This window comes from Macadamia integrifolia, unplaced genomic scaffold, assembly GCF_013358625.1.
Source record: "Macadamia integrifolia cultivar HAES 741 unplaced genomic scaffold, SCU_Mint_v3 scaffold420, whole genome shotgun sequence".
NCBI lineage: Eukaryota > Viridiplantae > Streptophyta > Magnoliopsida > Proteales > Proteaceae > Macadamia > Macadamia integrifolia.
The window spans coordinates 218196-227290 of NW_024870234.1; the positions used below are offsets into that span (position 1 = coordinate 218196).

The window sequence follows — 9095 nt, forward strand, 5'->3', positions numbered from 1 at the left end:
AACCATATGCACTATATGCTATGCAATACATTTTTAATCACATCCACCTAAGCAACATTACTAAGTCTTTGGTTTAGTGCTACTACAACCACAGTGTGCGTATACTCCGAGTACGACCCACGAACTCCACCCCACGATACGCCCATAGGTCTGTCAGAGAAGACCCACCGTGAGTACTCAAAAAAATAAAACATGTCGACCACCAGTTCTCAACATAAATAAATGACATAAATTAAAGGTGTTGACTCCAGCAATTTAAAAGTAGTACGATTGGCCCTCTTGAATATAGCACCGGGGTTGTTGACTGTCCTAATGACCAGCCGGGCGTAATGTCTAACCGCCACAGTGACCCGACAACCGCGATCACTGCTTCCCCCCAAATGGTAACCCAACACCATAACCCCTGTTGGGAAGGGTCGTAGCATGGGAAGGTGATAATCCTAAACCACATGCTCCTATATGACATAGTACGATTGCATAGTGCCACCGCGTCCCATACCACGGGCCACCAATCCACTCGTTTCCAAGCCGACTATGACATTTAGTCTATTAATGCCTCATGCACAATGATGTCCACATTCATCACATAAGCATATCATCATTTGGCATTGAAAAAATAAACACAACACACATAGCACAAAATATGAGGATGGCTAAGCTACATAGCATTTGCATAATGATATGGCTAATCTAGATACAATTAAATGAATGCCAAACAATGCCTTGAAACAAGGCCAAACGTCCTCTCTCCACTTACCTATAGTGTACAAGGACTCACGCTCGGTATGGGTGACATCCGGTGCGAGAAGCGTGAGATTTGATGAACCTATCATGAGTGAGCAGGGTTAGTATTTCACCACTTTGGGATCAACATTAACACGATCCAATAACAAGATCATATTTAGAATCCTGAAAGAATGTCACACGTCCGTTTTGGGTCCAATCGGACGTAAAAATCACGTTCGGAGCCTCTCGGGTGGGTCGGACAGCCCACCTGTCTGACCCACCAGTCAGACCCACCGGTCATGACCGACGGGTAGGTCGGCCCACCGGTCTAACCCACCGATTGGGCCCGAGGGTCCTGCCCTCTCAGGCGGGTGCCCACAGGCAGGCCAAATGGCCCACCGGTTTGGCCCACCGGTCTTGGCGGGAAATTGCTGTTTCTTCCCAAACTTCCCCCAACCTTTGTGGATTCAAATGGGGCTTTTCCAAACCCATTCTTTACTCATTCAAGGTCTCATAAGATGTTTCTAACCTAGATCTAGGTTAGATTTAAGGAATGGGAAGCCATCTTACCTTCTTTGCTCAAGAACTCCTTCAAAACCCCAAAATCACTTCCAATCACCAATGCTCTTGCAACCGTGGAAACCCTTCTTCGAATCCTTCAAAATCAACACATAAACCATCTATTAAATCTTAGATTCATCATCTCAAGGGGGATTTACAAGACCTCAAGGATCCCTACCCAAATCAAGGGTTTTTACTTGAGTATGGTGCAAGCTTAAGGAAGCCAGCCTTTGCTCACCTCTAGACGTAGATCTAGCGTTGGAGATCACTCTTCCGGTGTCGAAATGGGAAGATCAAGCCTCGGTGCCGCTGAAATCCATCTCTTCTTCCTCTTCCTTCTCTTCTCCTCTTCTTTCCCTTCTTTTCTCTCTCCTCTTTACTCCTCTCACCAACGTCCGTGTGTCGTAAATGAGAAAAGAAAAAGGAACTTAAATGCTATATATACTTCTTAAAATAACTAAGTATTCACATGGGTGGGTCACTCAAGTGGGTAGATGCGCCCACCTGTCCGCCCACCTGAGGGCCACAACTTGGCCAACAAGTGGGATTTTGACAGAATTTGGCCCTCGGCACGAATCTCACTCTTGGCATAAGATGTAATATATGTATGCGCTTTAAGATATGGCTACATACCTGCTTTATCCGTATATGGCCTTATGATAGGTGCATGTACACGGCTTGGGTACACCCGTCTCTTCTGGCACTGGCTCGGACTTGTCGGGCCAGCCGGTGTTTAAGGTCACCCTTGCCATCATGGTCTATAAGGAACCCGCCTTAGCTCTCTCTGGTTCGGGTCCTACATGGTTAAACTAGATCAACCGTGAAATCAGACCGGGTTTAAGAAGTAGGGTATTACATATGACATGGCTGATATTCTCCAGGAAGTTAGTCATGATGGAGAAGATAGTTGTGACGGGACATTTTGCTTCTTTCCAGATGTTGGATAAGGTCACTACTATGGGTTGGCAATCCATGCTTGACCCCGACCGACCTTGTTATGAGGACCTAGTCCAGTACTTCTACTGTAATTTAGAGGTCTCCTTTGAGAACGGGGAATACTCCCTCACTAGTATGGGAAGGGAGTAAACATCATCTTGACTATGGACTTATTGGTGGGAATTCTGGGTATATCCGTTGAGGGTGACCATTACTATAGTGCCCCAAGGATAAAGGTCATGGGCCTGGATTTGAGTCCAAAGATGCAGGAAGGCATTTATGAGACTATCAACGGCCACAAGGTGCGTCCCATGTCTGAGACAGTCTACAATGCAGATGCCCGTGTGTTTGCCCGCTTGGTTCAGTTCAACCTACTCCTCAGAGCAGGTCATAGAAATCAAGTCAACTTCATGGCGGCCTACCTTGCCTATTGTATCTACATGGCATTGGATGAGGGTGCTTCACGTCTCTACCTCCCGTACATTATGTTGAAGACCATGAAGTACCATACTACTCATCCTAATGACTCACTTTCACAAAAAAATTTTGAGTACTTCCAAGTATATTTGAGAGGCGAGGAAGGGAAGTTTCCCACTGATAGGTTTACCAGGGAGAATTTACATAGGATGGGCCTACAGAGTCATATGGGTGTACCATAGAAGGCAGGAGGGCAAGGAGCAGAGGGTATGGAAGGAGGAAATGATAGTGAGAAGGATGAGGACTACATTCATCATCCTAATGAGGACATACATGATGAGGAGATCCTCGAGGAGGAGCCTCTAGAGACCAGGGCTGCAGATCCACAGTTCAAAGCTTCACCATCATCAGGTGGGGCATTTAACTTTTAGAGTATGATGGATAGTATGAGTTCCTTGAAAGATGGGCAAGATTGGACTTTGAGACATTTGGACTAGAGTGCCACTAGAGAGAGCACTAAATGACAGGTAGGCTGAGATTCTGGAGAGAGTAGAGGAGAGTACGGCCCGTGAACTAGCAATGCAGTAAAGGCTTGGGAGGCCGAAGGCTAGCTTCCACACCCTAATGGAGGACCTGGATAAGGTCTCCAACGGAATTGCCGTTGACTTTTGTTGGGTGAAAAAGGAGGTGACCTTGACCAATGATAGGCTTGACTATTATTATCGTCACCTCCATATCAACTCACAGCCTAGAGGTGGAGAGATGATTAATGTTGACGACGATGATTGATGGAATGGCATACCCTTCCTATCTTTCTTTGTCTTGGAGCACTCTACCATTTTCTTTCTTTTTTGACCTTATCTTTCATTCATTTCTCTCTCGATTTGGTGGTGATGACACTATGGTGGTTTGTGTATTCTAATACTTTCTTATGGTTTGAGCTTGGTCATGTGTTTAGAACGATTTTTATTATCTTTTGGGTAGTTTCATTTGCTTTGACGAACTTCTTGTGGTTTGATGGTGACAGTGTCTGTCACCCTTCTTTTTTTTAATTTGCTATCTTTGTACAATTGTGCTCTATCAGATGATAAATTTGTAAATATTTGATATTCTAATTATAGCCCCGTTATGCTACCAAAATTTTGTTAGAATTAGAATCAATGGTTTATGGAATCGGCCAATTGGCCCCTTGTTAATCTAATTAAGTTCGACTCTCGTACATGCAATGGAATGCAAGGACTTCAAATTTTTTCGTCTTATTACATGTTTTAATTCTTTAAAGCTTTTATGTTTATCCAACCCTGGGTCGTATTATAAGATTATACAGGGATCTATTTTGCAGGCTGTGGGTGGGTAGAGCACCATGCTCTGATACTACCGTTGTCACACCTCGTTCTCACAGAACTGGACCGGTGATCGAGTTAACTCCTGGTAACCCAAAACCTGCCAAGATCATCTGATGCAGTAATCACAACATCACACATACACACACATCTAAAGAATGAAAAATATATATTTCAACGAAAAACTTGTATATATATACTTGTAAATACCCATATACTCTTGATACCCAAATTATGTTACATAATACATTTACATGTGGGCCTGCAGGCGTGATATATACACAAAAAATATATTTTAAATATCTAGACCATAAAGGGGTAACATAACAAAATAATCAAATGAATCTTGGGTCGGCACCATGCCCATGATCATCAGGGACCCATCAATCCTCAGTTAGAAACTCTATCGTGGGTCCAGGTTCTAGCTCTTCGGCTGGATAACCTGTAAGATTATCTAAAAATGGTATGCATATCGGATGAGTTCACTAGCTCAGTAAGTGAAAAGAAAGACCAAGCAATCATACCAATACAAATGAACCTATATGTATGCAAATCCATTTTTAATAACCTAAATCACCTAAATACTAGTATGCCATGGGTATGAGTCACAAACTTCATCCCGCGATACGCCCATAGGGTTGTCGGAGAAGGCTAATCGTGGGTACTGAAAAAGTAAATTATTGTTCCTTAGCGACATTAAAGTAAATTACTGTTTCTCAGCGACATTAAAGTAAAATGGGCCTTGCTCACATTAAAGTAAAATGGGTCTTGCCCTGCACTAAAGTAAAAGCAGTACAACTAGCCCTCTAGTTATATCACCAAAGTTACCGACTGTCCTAGTGATCAGCCTGGCATACTTCTAACCACCACCGTTGGTACACAACCTCGGGCTTCCCCCCAATAATATACTCAACACCTAAACCCCTGTTGGGAAGGGTCGTAGCACAAGGATATGTCATTCCTAACCGCATGCTTCTATATGAGATAGTATGACTGCATAGTACCACTGCATTCCATTCCACGAGCCACTAATGCATTCGTTTCTAAGCCGACTACGGCATCTAGTCTAGCAATATATCATATTCAATAATTTAAAATCATCCATTTCATAACTCATAGCAAGAATTACCATTTAAAAATTAAAGTCACAGCATGACAAATCATAAATGAATTTCACAATGCACAAGACAATGCATGCAAATGGCATTCGTGGATGGCTAGTCTACACACAGTACAAAATGATGAGATGGCTAATCTACAACAATAATGAAATGATGCAAAAACACTCCAAAAATAAATTCAACGTCCTCCTTCCACTTACTTAGATATGTACAAGGGCTCATGCCCAGTATGAGCGAGATCCAACGTGAGAAGCGAGTTCCTATCATAAAAATATTGAGTTTAGTATATCTCTACTTTAGGCTCATAACCAACAAGGTACGATGATCCCATTGTGTTTAAAATCACTCTAGAAGGTTTCCTAACAAATTTGGCCCTAATCAAAACCTGAAGGGTCGGACTGGTAGGTCAACCGACGGATCAGGTACCCGTCGGTCCTTGCCCTCCACTCGACATAGGGACTCTGACTAGACCGGCGGGCCAAGAGCGGTAGGCCAGGTGCCCACCAGTCTTTGTCCACTTCTTGACTTAGGGGCTCTGCTTGGACTTGCGGGCCAGGAGCGACGGGTCAAGTGCCCACCGGTCGAGCCAAAAGCCCAATCAGGACAGGCAAGCTCTGGATTGGTGGGTCCAACCACTTTTAGGGCACCCACCAATCGAACTGGGATTTTACTATTCACCTCCGTTCTTCATCCCACCTTGGGGAAACCACATGGAGTCAATTCAACCACATTTTTCACACATCTAAAGTCCCTAATTGTGATTCTAACCTAAATCTATGATCGATTCAAAGTTTTAAGCTTGGATTTTACCTCTTTGCTCAATAACACTTTTAAAACCCCAAATCTATTCTCTAGCTCAATAAATCAACAAATGCTTTTCAAATCTTACGATTTCTTCCTCTAAAACCTTCAAAAACAACATGTAGGTCTTTCATTAAACTTTAGATTCATATTCTCAAGTGGGATTAATAAGATCTAAAGGATTTCAACTTGAATCATAGGATTTCACTTAGGGTTTTTTGATGGTTTAAGGAATACAGCCTTCACTCACCTCAAATCATAGATCTCAAGGCAAGGATCACTTTTCGATGTTGGAATCGAAAGATCTATCCTTGGCGCCGCACTACGAGCATCTCTTCCTCTTTTTCTTCCTTCTTCCTCCCTTCTCTTTCTTTCTTGTCTCTCTCTTCTTTACTATTCTCACCCACCGTCTAAAGCAATAAATGAGGGAAAAGAAAGATAATAAATGCTATTTATACCTGGGCCAAAATATCTAATGACCAGACTGGTAGATCACACTGGTGGGTCCAACCCACCTATAACCACCCACCAGTTGACAGAAACTTAGCCAAATAATTGGGATTTCGATGAGGCTCAGCCCTCAACACGTATTTCACTCTGGTAAATGACCCAAAATGCATACTCGACAAAAATTACGGCTACGTACCTTTCTTGTGCGTACATGGCCTTGTGATACGTTCAAGTGCATGGTTTAGGCATGCAGACCTCACTAAGCACTAGCTCAAACTCGTCTAGCCAACCCGAGTTTAGAGTCACCCTTGCCATCTTGTTTCATAGGGTACCTGACTTAGGTTGTTCGGGTTCAGGTCCTGTAAGACCAAACTGAACCAACCGAATAATTAGACTGGGTTTAGAAAGTAGGGTATCACACAGTCATTGCGTCAAAGTAGAACCCACTGAGTTCATAGCTCCCACACTCACTGAAACTGCCATGGCCGACACCTCCTTTTCAGGGAATAGGTTGGCTGATAATTTACAGACTGTAATCATAGAGTTGAGAACAGAGAGAGGAATTTGAGGAATTGCAGCTCAAACAAATCCGTTCTTCCAGTCTTCCCAGGAGATCTTGGCCACTTGGATCTTTGTAGGGTCAAACTTGAGATCCTTTACAATGGAAGGGTCACAAATGAAACAGAGCAACAGACCCAGGAGGAATTCCAGAAGCACAAATGGAATTACCGATAGGATAAACATCCTTTGAATTGGACAACGACGTCGACGATGGGGTTCTCTCGATTCAAGCAAAGGTTGAGGTTTGGATTCATCGATTGAATCCCCAGAACCCGTTGTGAGGACAATAAATAGGAGTGCAAAGAAGGCAAGGATGAGTCCATCTAGGTCAAGCCAAAGGTGAGCAAAGCCCGATTTTGAAGTTGCAAAGTCCTTATTGTTACGAATGTATTTGATGGCGGAGAAGGAAAAGGCAAGACCTTGGGAAAGTTGAATGTCATGAATGACGGGTAAGGGGATGAAGCTGTAGAAGCAGGACATAAGGCCAGTGGCTCCAAGGAAGAAGAGAACTAAGGCGATGGAGATGCCAACGGCCATGATTTGGGGAATGATGAGGTGGGTTTGGCACTCAAAGATGGAGGCTACAGTGATCGATTTCATGGGCTGGATGGGCATGGGGATCTCGAAGAGGAATCATGTGATGATGTTGTAGATGGCTTTGAAGATAAGGGTTGTGCCCAGGTCTAGTTGGTTGACCAGTGTGAGAGTAAGAACGATGGGGATGTAGGTGCCTACGTCACCCTCGGAGCCATCGAGTTTGGACAAGAATGATTTGTGGTCGAAGCTAAGGGGATGGGAGAGTGACCGCTGAGGAGTTTGGACAAGAATGAGTTCTAACATGAAGAAGTGTGAAAAGAAGAAGTAGAGTAAGAAAGGAAATTATGTCTTTTTATATTTTAAAACTAACACCTCCTTTACGGCGTTAGATTTTTGGGTTTAAATGTAATAAATATTTTTTTAGGGGAAGGATGTAATATAGGAAAACTCCAGTGGAGGTTGATGTAAATCACCTTTTTTTTTTTTTTTTCGCTAAAAGATTATTTGTATTAAAAATATGAAGAAAAGAAAAGAAGATATACACATGAAAACACCAAAAATACCCTAGAAAACCTAACTTACCTTCAGTGTTGCCATAAGCAGGAAAAGAAACCTAAGTGCCCCTCATCCTAATCAAAGAAGACCGGAAAAAATTATTTAAACCGAAATCGAGGACCCACAACGATTAAAATTTAAACCAAAATTAGCATGAGAAGGTGCAAAATTGATGTTTGGATGAACTCTTTTTTTTTTTTGGTTTATTAATGTAGTTAAAAAGAAGAAAATTTGCTAACAAAATAGAAAATGAAGAAAAGTACAGAATAAGAAGAGTTAGAGATAGGGATGTCAAGACCAAGCCTATGGTGATAGGACTGACCTATCCCGATCAATAAAAGTCCAAACTGACGATCAAATAATATACACATCGGGCTTGGGAGACCGATTGATTATTATTCGGTCGTTCCAGTGCATGGCATTAGACTGACGGTGACCGACCATATCAACCAAAACTTATTATATGTATTAAATCCCATCTTTTTCACCATTGTGTTAGACGTTACAACTTACATCCATCCACTTGTTGCAACCTCATTGGAACCTGCGGATCGAGAGAGTTAAGAACGCACTCTACTAGGTGCATGTGTAACCGTATAACACGAACACAAGGAGAAAGCTACATTTTTATGTGACTGTAATCGGATAAATTTGGTTTTGCATCCTTTTTGCATGGTCGATTTGTTACTGTGAATGGTTCCCTCAAGCAGCCCAACATTACATCATCCATATTGCCGGGTTGCAGAAAAACTTGGGAGTTTGTTAGAGAGTCTAAAAGGTGAATAATTAGCGATGGGTGCTCTATCAGCTTCTGGTATGATCGATGGTTGAAAGAAGGTAGAATTGCTGGTATGTTCCATACGGACTGTCCAATTCCTACCAAATTATTGGCTCAGGTTTTGGATTACATTGAGGAGGGTCATTCGCATTACCCGTGGTTTCTTCTCCTGAAGTACGAGCTATCTATGATCGAGTAAAAAAAGTGCCTCTTCCTTTGGTGGTCTTGGAAGATAGTAGGGTATGGACCTTAACCGAATCAGGAGCTTTTTCTGTTGCATCAGCTTGGGAAAGCTTAGGGAAAAATCTC

The 9095-nt window shown here is 42.6% G+C and overlaps 1 pseudogene; it reads right to left on the reverse strand.

Annotated features, from left to right (window-relative positions):
• LOC122068539 overlaps positions 1–7756 on the reverse strand; it is an 18768-nt pseudogene extending 11012 nt beyond the window's left edge.
• Positions 7757–9095: the final 1339 nt, after the last annotated feature.